We start from the raw sequence: 16,163 nt of genomic DNA on the forward strand, positions 1-16,163 counted from the left end.
ACCATTAGAAAGGATATTTCAGGCATTAGGCAACTCAGTGGAGAGAGCCTATATGAATACAGGGAGAGATTTAAAAAACTATGCACCAATTGCCCTCACCACCAGATTTCTGAGCAGCTTCTTCTCCAATATTTTTATGAAGGACTCAGTAACATGGAGAGAAGTATGATAGATGCTGTCAGTGGTGGAACCATTGGAGACATGACCCCTGCTGAAGCCAGGAATTTAATTGAGAAGATGGCTTCCAACTCCCAGCAATTTAGTGCCAGAAATGATGCTATTGTCATTAGAGGAGTACATGAAGTAGCCACGAATTCATCTTCATCAGCTGAAACTAAGAAGCTTGAAGGTAAACTAGATGCCTTAGTTAACCTGGTAACCCAGCTGGCCTTGAATTAGAAATATGCACCTGTCGCAAGAGTTTGTGGTTTATGCTCCTCTGCCGACCACCATACAGACCTTTGCCCTTCTATGCAACAACCTGGAGTAATTGAGCAGGCTGAAGCTTATGCTGCAAACATTTACAATAGACCTCTTCAACCTCAACAGCAAAATAAGCCACAACAGAACAAGTATGACCTCTCCAGCAACAAGTATAATCCCGGGTGGAGGAATCATCCCAACCTTAGATGGTCGAGTCCTTCACAACAACAACAACAACAATAGCCTTATTTTCATAATGCTGCTGGCCCAAGCAGACCATACGTTCCTCCACCAGTCCAGCAGCAACAACAACAACAGCAGCAACAGCAACAGCCCCAGAAACAACAAACAGTTGAGGCTCCTCCACAACCTTCCCTTGAAGAACTTGTGAGGCAAATGACTATGCAAAACATGCAGTTTCAACAAGAGACCAGAGCCTACATTCAGAGCTTAACTAATCAAATGGGACAATTGGCTACACAGCTAAATCAACAACAATCCCAGAATTCTGACAGATTACCTTCTCAATCTGTCCAGAATCCCAAAAATATGAGTGCCATTACATTGAGGTCGGGAAAGCAGTGTCAAGGACCTCAACCAGCAACATCTTCCTCATCCGCAAATGAACCTGCCCAACTTCACTCTACTCCAGAAAAAGATGATGACAAAAATTTAAAGAGTAAGTTACCTAACAATTTCTATGCAGGTGAATCTTCCACTGGTAATTGTGATTTACAGAAGCAACATATCCCTCTTCCATTCCCTCCAAAAGCAATTTCCAACAAAAAAATGGAAGAGACAGAGAAGGAGATATTGGAAACATTTAGAAAAGTAGAGGTAAACATACCTCTGCTGGATGCAATAAAGCAAATTCCAAGATATGCTAAATTCTTGAAGGAGTTGTGCACTAATAAGCGGAAGCTTAAAGGAAGTGAAAGAATTAGCATGGGTAGAAATGTCTCCGCATTGATTGGTAAATCTGTTCCCCAAATCCCTGAAAAATGTCTTAGTTGGTGAACTGATTTTCCCTGTTGATTTTTATATTTTGAATATGGAGCAGGGATTTTCTCAAGGATCAGTTCCCATCATTCTAGGTAGACCTTTTATGAAAACTGCTAGAACTAAGATAGATGTATATGCAGGCACACTATCTATGGAGTTTGGTGATATAACTGTTCATTTTAATATTCTTGATGCTATGAAACACCCATTTGAAGATCTTTCTGTATTTCGTGTTGAAATAATTGACCATATTGTTGATGAATACATAACTAGTATTCATTCTAATCTGCATGCCTATCACTCTTCATGCATTGAATTTGAATTTGTACTTGATCATATGTCTGAATTTGATGCTGAGAGTGAATCTGAATTTGATATTGATTACATGTCTGGTGATGTTTTACCTCTTGAGATTGATTTTCTAGAGTTAGATAGAACTAACCATGTTTTAGGAAGTACATATACCTCTGACTTTCTTTATGAGGTACAGGCTGAGAAACCATCTCTTTCTACCACTATCCAGCCGCCCACACCAGAATTGAAGCCTCTGGCATCAAATTTTAAATATGCTTACTTGGATGATAGCAAAAGTTTTCCAGTAATTATATCTGCCTCCCTTGTTGATGAGCAAGAGGAGAAGCTGTTATCAGTTCTCAAGAAGCATAAGAAGGCTATAGGCTGGACCCTGGCGGACATTCCTGGTATTAGCCCATCCATATGTATGCATCGGATAAATTTAGAGGATGGGGCTAAACTAGTAAGACAGTCACAGAGAAGACTCAACCCGGTGATTCTTGATGTAGTGAAGAAGGAGATAACCAAGCTTTTGCAAGCTAGAATCATTTATCCTATCTCCGATAGCCAATGGGTGAGTCCCGTCCAGGTAGTTCCGAAGAAAATCGGCCTCACCGTGATAAAAAATGAGAAGGAGGAGCTGATTCCTACTCGGGTGCAGAATAGTTGGAGAGTCTGCATCGACTATAGGAGGTTGAACCAGGTTACCAAAAAGGACCATTTTCCCCTGCCTTTCATTGACCAGATGCTTGAATGCCTGACAGGTAAATCTCACTACTGTTTCCTTGATGGTTTTTCTGGTTATATGCAAATCACCATTGCTCCTGAGGATCAGGAAAAAACCACATTCACCTGCCCCTTCGACACTTTTGCCTATAGGATGATGCCTTTTGGCCTGTGCAATGCCCTTGGTACCTTCCAACGGTGCATGATCAGTATTTTCAGTGATTTTTTAGAAAATTGCATAGAGGTGTTTATGGATGATTTCACTGTATATGGATCCTCTTTTGATGTTTGTTTGGATAGTCTGGAAAAGGTTTTGAATAGATGCATTGAAACTAATCTTGTTCTAAATTTTGAAAAATGTCAATTTATGGTTGAGCAAGGTATAGTTTTAGGCCACATTATTTCCAATAAGGGCATTGAAATAGATCCTGCAAAAATTTATGTTATTTCACAATTGTCTTACCCCTCTTGCATGCGAGAGGTGCGATATTTTCTTGGTCATGCAAGATTCTACAGGCGCTTTATAAGAGACTTTAGCAAAGTAGCCCTTCCACTATCCAACTCGTTGCAAAAGGAGGTGGAGTTTGACTTTAATGATAAATGCAAAGAGGCTTTTGATTGCCTCAAAATAGCACTAACTACCACCCTCATCATCCACGCACCCGACTGGACAGACCATTTTGAGCTTATGTGTGATGCATCAAATTATGCATTGGGGGTTGTTCTTGCTCAGAAAATTGATAAATTGCCTAGGGTGATATATTATGCTTCTAGGACTTTAGATGCTGCCCAAGCGAATTATACTACTACTGAGAAAGAGCTACTAGCCATAGTTTTTGCTCTTGAAAAATTTCGTTCTTATTTGCTTGGTACTCGCATTATTGTTTATACTGACCATGCAACTCTAAAGTACTTGTTGAAGAAGGCTGATTCAAAGCCTAGGTTGATCCGATGGATGCTCTAGCTCCAAGAGTTTGACTTGGAGATCCGTGATAGGAGCGGAGCACAAAATTTAGTTGCTGATCATTTGAGTCGGATCGAACGTGTGGCTGATGAGGACTCACCCATTCAGGATGATTTCCTGAATGATCATTTGTATATATTGTATAGTATTTCTGATTCTTTTTCTACTCCCTGGTTTGCTAACATTGTAAATTATTTAGTTGCTTCTGTTTTTCCTCCCTTAGCATCTAAGGCCCAAAAAGATAAAATTAAAAGTGATGCTAAACATTTTATTTGGGATGACGCCTACTTGTGGAAATTGTGCAGTGATCAGGTCATTAGACGATGCATTCCAGATCATGAGACTGACTCAGTCCTGGAGTTCTATCATTCTTCCGCACCGGGAGGTCATCTGGGTGTTCAAAGGACAGCTCGCAAAGTGCTTGACTGTGGCTTTTATTGGCCCACCATCTTTAAAGATGCGTGGAAGATTTGTAGCACCTGTGAGCAGTGTCAGAGAGTAGGAAGTGCACTTACATGGTGACAACAAATGCCTCAGCAACCTATGCTATTCTGTGAGGTGTTTGATGTCTGGGGCATAGATTTCATGGGCTCTTTTCCTGTCTCTTTTGGTTATGTTTACATTCTCCTTACAGTTGATTATGTTTCAAAATGGGTGGAAGCCAAGCCCACTAGAACTAATGATGCTAAGGTTGTTGCAGATTTTGTCAAATCTAATCTATTTTGCAGGTTTGGAGTACCTAAAGCAATCGTTAGTGATCAAGGAACCCATTTTTGCAACAAATCAATGCATGCCTTGCTTAAAAAGTACGGGGTTGTACACAGGGTATCCACACCATACCACCCCCAAACCAATGAACGGGCAGAAATTTCTAACAGGGAGATCAAAAGAATTTTAGAGAAGATTGTGCAACCAAGTAGGAAAGATTGGAGTAGCAGGCTTGATGATGCTCTTTGGGCACATCGGACTGCCTACAAAGAACCCATAGGAATGTCTCCTTATCGGGTTGTCTTTGGAAAGGCATGTCATCTTCCAGTGGAGATTGAGCACAAAGCATACTGGGCAGTGAAGACCTGCAACTTCTCTATGGATCAAGCTGGTGAGGAAAGAAAGTTGCAACTGAGTGAGTTAGATGAGATCCACCTAGAAGCCTACGAGAATGCCAAGTTCTACAAAGAAAATACCAAGAAGTTCCATGATAGCATGATAATTAAGAAGGACTTCATGGTTGGGCAAAAAGTGTTATTGTATAATTCTAGGCTTGGACTCATGAGTGGTAAGTTGAGGTCTAAGTGGATTGGTCCTTTTGTTGTTACTAATGTTTTTCCTTATGGTACAGTTGAGATCAAAAGCGACTCCACAAACAAGAGCTTCAAGGTCAATGGACACCGACTTAAGTCATTCTTCACAAACCCTTCTTTAGTGGACGTAGTGGTGGAAGAGACTTCCTTACTCCACCCTACTCTTCCTCCACCATGACTTAGGGAGTTCTTCTTTTCCTGTCTCCTTCTTTGCTTTTATTACATTTGTCCGATTCTATTTGATGGTTTAATTGCTTTTAATCTTTTAATTGTGCTACATTGAGGACAATGTGTTGTTTAAGTATGGGGGGAGTGTTCTTTGGTTTTGCTAGTTTTGTTGGTTTTGTTAATTTTGTTAGTTGTGTTAATTTGTTAATGTTGTTAGTTTTTTTGGGTTTCTAGTTTAATATTTTAGGTCAATTCTGTTTGCATGTACAACTTTGCATATTTTTCTTTGAATTATAGGATATGTTCAAGTAATGGGTAATTGTTTTGAAAATAAAAGTCTCTTGACATTTTGTGATTTGAAATCCTTGTTTTTCCTCTACATGTCATGATAGTTTTGAAAGCTCAATTTGAAAGTGATAAGTTTACCTTTGTGAGAATTTGAGCCATCCATCATCATAATCATTTGGTGTGTTTTGCCCCATTGATTGCTTGCACAATAGCGTTGGCTTGATTCTTGTTGATGCTTCCTAATTCACAGGCATATTTGGAAATGATTTAGGCAATTTTGTTCTTATAAGCCTCTAGCCAAATGGACTTACCTTGAATTAATTCCTTTGATAGCCCTTTGATCCTATGTTTCCCTTTCTTTGTTTTGAAGCTCACTACAAGCCTTAAATGAAAAACCATGATATCACCATATCCTTAAGGAATGTTGGAGCTTTGGAATTGTTTTGGGAATAAGTGTGGGGGGGTTTTGTTGGATAACATGTTTTATTGGCTATGCTTCATGATGTATTTTTGGGCCATACTGATGTACATTGTATATGGGTTAAATGTTGGACATGCTGCTGAATGATATGCTAGTTCTCAAATGCTACTGTTCAAAAAAAAAAATTAAGTTGAATAAATTCGAAAAAGAGAAAGAAAAGCAATAAAGTTGAGTGAATAAGATCTTAAATAGAAAAAGAATGATGAGACTCTTGGTTCTACTCTTTGTGTTTAAATTTTATCTTTAGGTTTTCTTATTTTTTTTTCTTAATATGCACTTATTCCCTATTGCTCCTCTATTCCTTTGGGATTTAGCTACTTATTCCATATTTTTCCCTACCTTGTCCTTGGCCCCATTACAACCTTAAAAGACCTTTTGATCCTCATGTGCTTGTGTTTATGGGTTGATTGTCAATTTTAAAATCTTGCCAAGTTTATGTGGTGTTGGTTTTCATGAGTGCTTTGAGGGTAAATAGTAGCCTAGACACTTGAGAGATAGAGTGTATATCTTGTGAGGCTTTATCACTTTTCATTCTTGAGCTGATTAACTATTTTGCCATGATTGGGTTGCTTGGATGATTTTCATGAATGTCTTGACTCTTTGGATCTCTTCATGTTAGATGTTACCCATTCCTTTCATTCCTTGATGCATTGAGAAATATGTAAATGTTTTTGTTTGTCTCTCTTTGATATCTTTGGATTTTGTTCTTTGTTTCATTTTGCCCAGGAGTGCAAAAGACTAAGTATGGGGGGATTTGATGTGTCATTATTTTATCTCATTTTCTTAACCTTTTTTGCACCATTTTAATTACCGGTTAGTCTTAATTGTCAAATTAATTAGGCAATTTTATTATTTGGGCTCATTCAGCTAATTTGATGTTTTTAATCTAATTTCAGGAATTAATGAAGTATTGAACTTAATCCGGATTTTGGTTGTGGACTTAAAGAGGGCAAATAAAGCAACGTTTACCTTAGTTAATTTCTAATTAGGAGATTGCAATTTTATTTTATGTTATTCAGTTTTTATTTCGTTTTGGGCCAGAATAATGTAATTAGGCTCAGTGACTTTGAGTGACCTTTATAAATACCAGCCTTGGGATTCGTGGAGGAGGCTATTCTATTTTCTGGAGACTATTCTGAATGCATGGAGTTTTAGGGTTTTACGTTTTTAGCTCTTCACTGTTTACTTTGAATTTAATTTCCATTTACTGTTCCATTGCAATATCATTTTGTTCTTTCTTTTGCCTTTAGTTCCATTTTCGTTTTTCTGTTTCCAGTTCATTTACGTTTTCTGCCTTTAGTTTCATTTACGTTTTCTGCTTTTGTTGAAATTATGGAAGGCTAAATTTCTGATGTTGTTTCCTTCAGAGGACGAAGCTTAACTCTCTTCGAGGTTCTATTTATAATGTAGCTTCCTGGTAGTTTTCCCTTCACCAATTAACTCACATTCTTTAATGTTAATCTATGCATGCTTCGTGTTCGATTAATTGCTTCTGAGCTTAACTTACGTTCATGCTTAATGAACGAAGGGTTAATTGGTGTGTGTGTTGCCTAATCACGTATTGACAACCCTAAGTTGATTTTCACTTAGTCAATTAACATAAGGTTAGATTAAGTGGTTAACTGTTAGGGACGAATTCTTCATAACCTAGGACAAGAGAATGGCTTCTGAATCAGAGGAAACAACACGTTTTAATACTATTAATTTCCTATTCCAGTTCGCTTGTTCTTTAATCCTCAAAACAAACAACCCCCCCCCCCCCAATTGTTACTGTTACTACAAGTATATTATGAACATTTGGTTTATCATTGCTCATTGGGAAACGACCTAGGATCACTTCCTAGTTACTGCATTTTAATGTTTATTTGATTCAGGTACGGCCTCGATCAAAGTCACAAGGACTTAGTGAGAGCATAATATACAAAGCGGACATGAAGGAGAGCACAACATAGCACGAGTCTTTGCATTCCAAAGAAATTTAAAAAATGACATTAAATAAATAAATAAATCAAATACATTTGCTTTTAGAAATCAATGTACTCAAAGAAATATAATTTCAGAACTACTCATAAACTGGCATTCAAGAATAATAACTTTATAATCAAACTTTCATTCCACTATGTGCACATAGACCACATTATCTCTTCGTTGTGGTGAACGGTAATTATATGACTATGACATTTAGCTCGTAGGCTGCATTATCTCTTCGTTGCAGCGAACGGAACATAAAAATATACTATGAGTCTCTTACCCATAGGCTACATTATCTCTTCGTTGTAGCGAACAACAAATATAATCATACTATGATAATTTTGCTCATAGGCTACATTAACTCCTTGTTGTAGCAAACGACAAATATAATCATACTATAAGAATTTTACTCATAGGCTTCATTATCTCTTCGTTGTAGCAAACGACAAATATATTTATACTATGAGGATTTTACTCATAGGCTACATTATCTCTTTGTTGTAGCAAATGGAAAATATATTTATACTATGAGGATTTTACTCATAGGCTACATTATTTTTTCATTGTAGCAAACGGTAAATATAATCATACTATGAGAATTTTACTCATAGACTACATTATCTCTTCGTTGTAGCAAACGACAATCATTATGAACTCCCAATAAATAAATAATTCAACATTCATCCTTTTTATATATAATACCAAAATCTCAAAATAAATTTCCAAGATCATAAAGAATATATATACATTTTGAAGTTTAATTGCTTCTCCTAAAGGAACTTTAAAAATGTCGCTAAGTAGATTAGCTACTCACCTAAATAGCGCAATCAATGTCTTTCACTGCTGTTGGGAAGATCAACTACCATATTTTCCACGGGATCTAAGCATTTAGAATAATAGAACAAGGGATTAGACAAAATCCCCAATTTTAGCAAACCTAGGGTTTTGAGAAAACCACAATAATCCCTAATACTTAGTTTCTAACCCTCTTCATACAACCCATAACTAATCAGTGCCATAAAAACTCATCTAACACAATGGGTCATAGATTTTTACCTTAAAGAGATCAAATAGAAAAATCTAAGGAAATGAGTAGTGTTCCGCTTTTTCTCCGGTCACCTTCTTGTACTTGGAAAGACCCAAGGATGCGAAAGCTTTTCGGAACAATGGAAGGAGATGACTGAAAGATTGGGAGATGAAATTTTGGGGGAAGATGAGATAGGGTTTTAGAGAGGGGTGAGTTACTGCAAAAAGAAAAAAAAGGAGTTTGGAAATGGGGAGGGGTCTCGGGGTTTAAAACTGGAGGGGAGGGGGAGGTCTCGGGTAATGGAAAGGGGGTGGGGTTGTATTATTTTATTATTTTTTTTCTTTTAGTGAAACAGTGTGTTTCATTCTCCCCCCCTTAAAAAAATTCATCCTCGAATTTGATCTATGACTAACCTTGAGTCTCAAACAAGTGAGGGTACTTCTCACGCATAATGGTTTCTAGTTCCCAAGTCATCTCCTCACCAGCTGGTCCTCTCCAAGCCACTTTTACTGATACAACATCCTTAGGACATAAACGTTTCACACGTTTGTCCATTATAGCCATTGGTTGTCTCGGGTAATGGAAAGGGGGTGGGTTGTATTATTTTATTATTTTTTTTCTTTTAGTGAAACGGTGCGTTTCATGAGGATTGAGCATCAACGTAGTTCCACCTTACATTCACTATTGTATTATTTAATAATTTTTTATTAGATCGACAACATTATCTCAAAATTTATTATTGGATTAAATTATTCTCATGTATAAATTTTATATTAATTTAAAATTATTTGTATCAAAATTAATATAATATATACCTTTAATATTATTATTCATTTTTATATGATTTGAAACAAATAATCTAGATATTGTATAGTTATAATTCAACATCGATTAAAAAATATATTTTGTATAAAATTCTTGGTGGTGTAAAAATATATGCATGTGATAAAAGTATTTTCATTTTTTTATGTTTAAGGTTAGTGCACATATGCATAAAAAAATTTCTCTCCCTATGAGTAGGTTTCTCTCCTTTTTAGGATTCCCTATTTGGTTAGTTGTTGTGAGCTTTTTACCTGTGTTACCATGGAGCAACTAGACATTCAAGGTCCGTCTCTTGACGATGAGGATGAGATGGTGTTTGTGAATGATGTTACTAAAGAGGGGTTGAACCATTTGTTGTGTTTGGTGGACATGTTTCTCACAAAGAAAACCATACAAGTGAATATTATGAAGGAGCGAATGATGGATGTTTGAAATCAGGTGGAGGGAATCACGACCAATAAGGCTAGTAAAGGTATTTTTACATTCCAATTTTATCATCATAGGGATATGTAGAGGGTTTTAAAGGGAGAGCCGTGGACATTTGATAAGAACCTTCTTATTCTCAACATTATCAAATTAGGTGAGGTTCCAAAATCAAGTGTCGTTACATAAAATACCAATTTGGGTTCAGTTGCACAACATTTCCCCTAATTTTATGATGATAGTTATCCGCCAGAACATAGGAAGCTTCTTAGGTGAGTTTCTGAATTATGATGACAAACATAATTCAAGTCCTCAGATGTCCTTCATGAGAATTGAAGTCCTTGTCAACGTAAATGAGCCTCTTAAATGCACAAAGAGAATAAAAAAGGTGAACGGGGAAGCCAATGTTATCAGTTTCAAGTATGAGAGGTTGTGATTATTTTGATACTATTATGGTTTTCTTGGGCATACTGAAGATTTATGTGGAATCTTTTCAAAGTGGAGAACGACAATGACCAACGTTCATGGGGTTCAGAGCTTCGTGCTTACATACGCCCCTTAGCCATGACAGAGGGATCTTACTATCTCAGGGAAGAAGGCCAACCCTCACTTGTGGCATCCCATGATTTGGGGGTTACAAATTCAATGCCAATAAATGTGAATTTGAAACAACCAAATAGTGAGGATATGATTGGTGTTGACAGGAAACATAGTGAACTCTTAATTGTTGCATTCAAGTCACCCGAATATTCTAACATCAAATCACACCAACGGTGCATTAACGGCCAATAACATAAATCCCAATAATGGTGTTGAAATAGATGATGACTTATAGACAAATTTAATTATGGTGAATGTTACCATGGTGGTGAATGTCTAGATCAGTTCAAGGTTCATTGTTTACCTAGAGGATCTCATCAAAATCGAAAGGGACAAACATTTTTAATGGTGGGACCTAGTGGTCACGCTCGCTAGGGATTATGAGTTGCCTAAGCTAGAATTGTTGGGGCTTGGGCAACTTGCACGCAGTTAATTCTCTCTATGACCTTGTTTGGGTTCATAAGCTAGATGCTATTTTCCTTTTTGAAACCTTGGTTCATGCTAAAAGAGTTGGTGAAATAAAAATAAAGCTGAATTTTGATTATTATTTTTTCATTGATAGTTGTGGTAGAAGTGGAGGCTTGGCTTTCTTTAGGAGAAAGCCTTTCAATTGTCGTCTCATAAACTTATTTGGTGTCTCATGGGTTTCTATGGTTTCCCATAAAGGATTAAAAGGAGGGATTCCTAGGATCTTCTTCGAACCCTTGCGCAAGATACCAATCTCCCATGGTGCATAGTTGGTGATTTTAATGACTTTCTTTCAATTGATGATAAAAAAAGGGTTGTGTTAATCACCCCATTGGCTTTTGGGGGTTTTCAAGATGCCATTGTTGATGAAAACCTTGTTGGCATCCCTCTCCAAGGCTATCCCTATACATGGTGGAGAAGTAAAGGCACAGTTGATGAAGTTGAGGAAAAGTTGGATAGAGCTTTAGCAAGGCAAGACTAGCTTGACATCTTTCTAAATTGTATTCTTTTGAACTCTTTTACTAGAGTTTCATACCATTCATGCATTATTTTATGTCTCTTCCTTTGTGAAAATATGTGACCTAGAAGGAAATTTTGGTTTGACAATTACTGGCTTGATGAGAATGATCTTGTTTTAGTAGTGGAAAATGGTTGGGCATGAAATTTCTCTTATGATTTTCTTTCCAAGCTCCACACGTGCTCAGATGAATTGCTGGTTTAAGGTACCGTATCCATTCTTGCTTCAAGGAATACATCAAAAATTGTAAACAAAAGTTGGAGCTTCTAAGGTGCAATCCTGATCCTAGTTGTTTGGGTGATTTGAAGAATACCAAGGATGAATTGAATTTATTGCTTGCTTAAGAAGAAACTTTTTGGGGACGTATCTAAATTTTATTGGATTAGAGATAGAGATGCTAATACTAAAAAAATTTCATGCTACTACAAATGCCAGGAAGAAATGAATCTTATTTCCAAGCTTTAATGGCATTGTTGTTTCTAACCAAAATGATATATGTTCTCTAGCTACAAATTACTTTGAATCATTGTATGCTTGTAATGAGGCTAATATTGATGCAAATGTGGAGCATAACTTTATGGTTATATCTTCTAATGGCTATATGCTTCTCATTACTTCTTTAGAAAAATGGGAGTTCAAAGATGTTGTTTTTCAAATGCACTATGATAAATCTATTGGCCCTTATGGATTTAACGTTGTCTTCTACAAGAGATTTTGGGATCTCCTTGGTGATGATATTTTTCACAATGGTGTAGTTTGGTTGAAGCAAGGTTTGTTCCCCCAAAAGTTGAACAATAAAAATATTGCTTTAATCCCCAAACTTGATAACCCATCCTATACGAAAGACCTAAGGCATATCTCTTTATGTAATGTGTTGTACAAAATTGTCTCAAAAGTCCTTGCCAACAGATGGTGACGTGTTCTTCCAAATTACATATCCAAAGAGCAATTAGCTTTTGTTGAAAGAAGATTTATTCTTGATAATGTTTTGGTTGCTATTGAAACCATCCATCACATAAAGTGTAAAGTGAGAGGTAAGGAAGGTGAATTTGCTCTAAAAATTGATATAAGGAAGTTGTTTGATAAGGTTGATTGGAGATATTTGCAGACCATTCTTCTTGAAATGGGTTTTGATAACAAATGGGTATCTTGGACGATGGTGTATATGGATTCTTTGGATTTTAATGTCTTAGTGCATAAAGAAGGATTTTGGTCTATCTTACCAAGGAGAAGACTTAGATAGGGGCCCAAGGGTCCCATTACATTGTTATTTTATGTATGGAAGGTCTCACATCACTCTTAAAAAAATTTGAGAGAAAGAGAAAGCTTTATGGCATTAAAGTGTGTAGAGGAGTCCCTCCCATCACACACTTATTTTTTTATGATGATTATTTTCTATTTTGCAGGACAACAAAGAATGAAGTTGACACTTTTCATAACATTCTTGGTGATTTTGAATCCTCCTTAGGCCTATCTGTTAATCTTAAGAAGTTTGAATTTATTTTAGCATGAACACGAATGAGCAAATCAAGGAGGAAATTTTAGCCACCCTGTGGATCACTGAGTACCTTGGAACTGGTAAATATCTTGGCATGCTTTATATATGATTGGTATAAAGAAGAAAAATATTTTTGGCTATCGAAGGGATATAATTTAGAGAAAGATTCAGCATTGGTCAAGGAAGCATCTTTCAAAAGTAGGGAGGGAGATCCTTATCAAATCAATTGCTTAGACCATCCCATCCTACTATATGAGTGCTTTCCTTCTACCTATAACTCTCCAAGTTGAAATCCAAAAAAATAATGAATTCCTTCCTAAAGTGACAAAAATACCATGAGAAGGGGGGGTTTTATTAAGGTGTTAAAAACTTCTAATTCTTCTTTGAAAATAATAAGGTTTATGATGTAAGTTCAAAATGAAGAATTGTTTTAAGCTTAGAATGAAAATTCAAGTTGGCCAAAATGCAAGCAATTATGGAAAATAGATTCATTTGCAGTTTAAAGCTTTCGTTTCAAAGAAAGTTATTTATATAAAAACCTTTGATGAAAGTAAGTTTAGTTTTAGGTGTTAACGAGAAAAGATTGTATGTTTTCATGTTTAATCAAAACAGTTAACAAATTTGTTCATAATCAAGTTAAAGAGAGAGAAGAAGAAGAATGCACAATGATTTTTATGTTGGTTCACCCCAACCATGGGCTATATCCGGTCCTCACCCTTCAATATGAGATTTCACTAACATAACCAACTACTGCTTGACCAACAACCATTGGATTTCAACAAATTGTCAACACTCCCACTTGACTCGACTAGACCAGTTAAACCATTGGATTTAAGCTTTGTCAACCACTGTTTGACTTATAATAGTAAAGGGTATCTATGTTTTTTGCTGCACAAAATATTGATCTTCACCTCAAAGAGGGATTCCACTCAAGAATGTGTTTTTTAATTTCTATCTAGTATCTATTACAATTTACAAGCTTAATACAAAAGTGGGTTACTCTCACAAGGAGGGTTGAAGCAGAAAATGTAGATTACTCACTCAAATATTTTTTGCTCAAGTTATTTTTGTTTGGAATGCTTCAACTTCTTCAATATACTCTTCGATAAAACCTTATAAAGCTCACAAGAAGATCATTGAGGTGGACTCCATTCAACTAACAGGATTTTGGAGCAAGTAGGGAGGCTTAACAGTTGTCATGAAGTGACAACTTGTAGAACCATTATGAGGTAGTAATTTTAAGGTTCCCATTCTAAGGAACCTTTATGATGAGTATTTTGAAGTATCATCAGAATAGCCATTCTGATATTAGTTAAGAAGGGATCCATACTTTGAGGTAGATCCCTTTGATGATGATAAAATGATATGCATTTATGAAGTAGATATCTTCATCAACCTTAACACATCTTCAAAGCATAAAACATTAAGTGAAGGAACAGTTATTGGTGTCTTATTGTTATGTCTAGGGCTAGACTTGTGAAGTCTTCACAATCTTTTGTTCTGATGCTTATCATCATAACTTCTCATGGACATATCTTTCTTTCTTTAGTATTGCATCAACTAATGCACTTAGCATTTTGATGTGCCTTCAGACATTGAAATGTTTTTCAACTTTAATCTTCTAATGTTCCCTTTGTATGTGTGGCATTATAAGGAAGACTTGATGTTGTTCCTTGAAAAAAAATTTGAAGTTCAATCTTCAGAGCCATGCTCTTCATCATTTTTGATGAGGACTTTGTGTCAATTTCATTTTGATGCTTGATGCTCTTTATGTAGTCTTTAACTTGAGCATCATTTTGGGTACCTCAGAAAAAAAAACATATTTGTTCTTTAATTATTTTGTCAATGAAACACTTGAACGAAATGTTAGTCATCTTGTAAACCCATCATCCTATCAATTTGCTTAACTAATAATTCGTCATAATTAAAACCAAGGATGTTGATTCAACACTTCTGGTGGGGAAGTAACATAAATTTAAGGAGAGGAACCAATTGGCTTAGTTGGGACCGCTTAACTGTTAGGAAGAAGAATAGAGGTATGGATTTTAAATATCTTTTTGCATTTAATTTGGCTATGTTGGGGAAACAAGGTTGGAAGTTAGTTTCTGGCCATGATACCATAGTTTCTCAAGTGTTTAAGACAATATTATCCAAAGGGAGATATCTTGGGTTCCTTAGTTGGTCATAACCTAAGCTATACTTGGCATAGTATCCACACTTCACAGGTGATGGTCAAAAAAGGAAAAAGATGTAGACTTGGAGATGGAAGAAATACTAATGTTTGGAAGAATTCTTGGTTTCGATCCACTAATATTTCATATATTGCAACTCCTACTATTGATAGTCTGGAAAATTTGATGATGAGTTGTTTGGTCAATCCCACAAAGGTATCTTGGAATGAAACTCTTATCCATGACCTTTTCTTGCTTCAAGATGTTACTCGAATTATGCAAATGCCTATATATGTCTTAGAAGGGATCAATGTTATTTTGTAAAGTTAGTTTATTTCCATATCATGGAAAAATATGTTGCTAACTCTCATCTCTAGGAGAAAGAAGATTGGATGCTTATATGGAAGCTCAAGGTGCCTAAAAAAAGGTTTTTTATGGTGTATAGCTCGAGGTTTTATCCCTTGAAGAGAAAAGCTCATACCTAGAGGAGTTGATTGTCCCATTTCATGCATGTTTTGTTCGAGTTGAATAGAGAACGATCAAAGATTTTTGTTGGTTATTTGCATGCTAGAAAAGTCTAGAGGGAGGCCTCCTTACAACAAAAAATTGATGATATTGCAACATCTACAGATGAAACGAGATATTTCTTATTCTCAACTCTTCGTTCATTCTCACAGCCTTTTCTTGATATATTCGTTGTTGTTCTATGGACAATATGGCAATGTAGAAATGATAAATAAGGAGAAATAATGTTATTAATTAAAATAATGATTTGAAGGAAAAAAAAAAAAGATATTGTATTTATTCATTTGATAAGAAATAAAATAGAGTTCATGTTTATAAAAAAAATAGAGTAAGGGATGAGTTTATCACAATTGGGGGTTAGAATGAACATGTGTAGGGATCCCCAGCTATAAATAGAGTTCTTGTGAGGACCCTAGCTATAAATAGAGACACGTTATGTCAGTTTAGACTGACGATATGTCTCTATGCTTTCTCTTCCTCTCAATTTTGTTTTT

General features: G+C 36.0%; 1 non-coding gene across 1 annotated transcript; it reads right to left on the minus strand.

Moving 5' to 3' along the window:
* On the minus strand, positions 1–107 carry LOC112998005 (small nucleolar RNA R71). Its single transcript, XR_003263052.1, has one exon. It is a non-coding gene; the product is annotated as a small nucleolar RNA R71 (small nucleolar RNA).
* Positions 108–16,163: the final 16,056 nt, after the last annotated feature.

The sequence above is a fragment of the Glycine max genome, chromosome 9, assembly GCF_000004515.6.
Source record: "Glycine max cultivar Williams 82 chromosome 9, Glycine_max_v4.0, whole genome shotgun sequence".
NCBI lineage: Eukaryota > Viridiplantae > Streptophyta > Magnoliopsida > Fabales > Fabaceae > Glycine > Glycine max.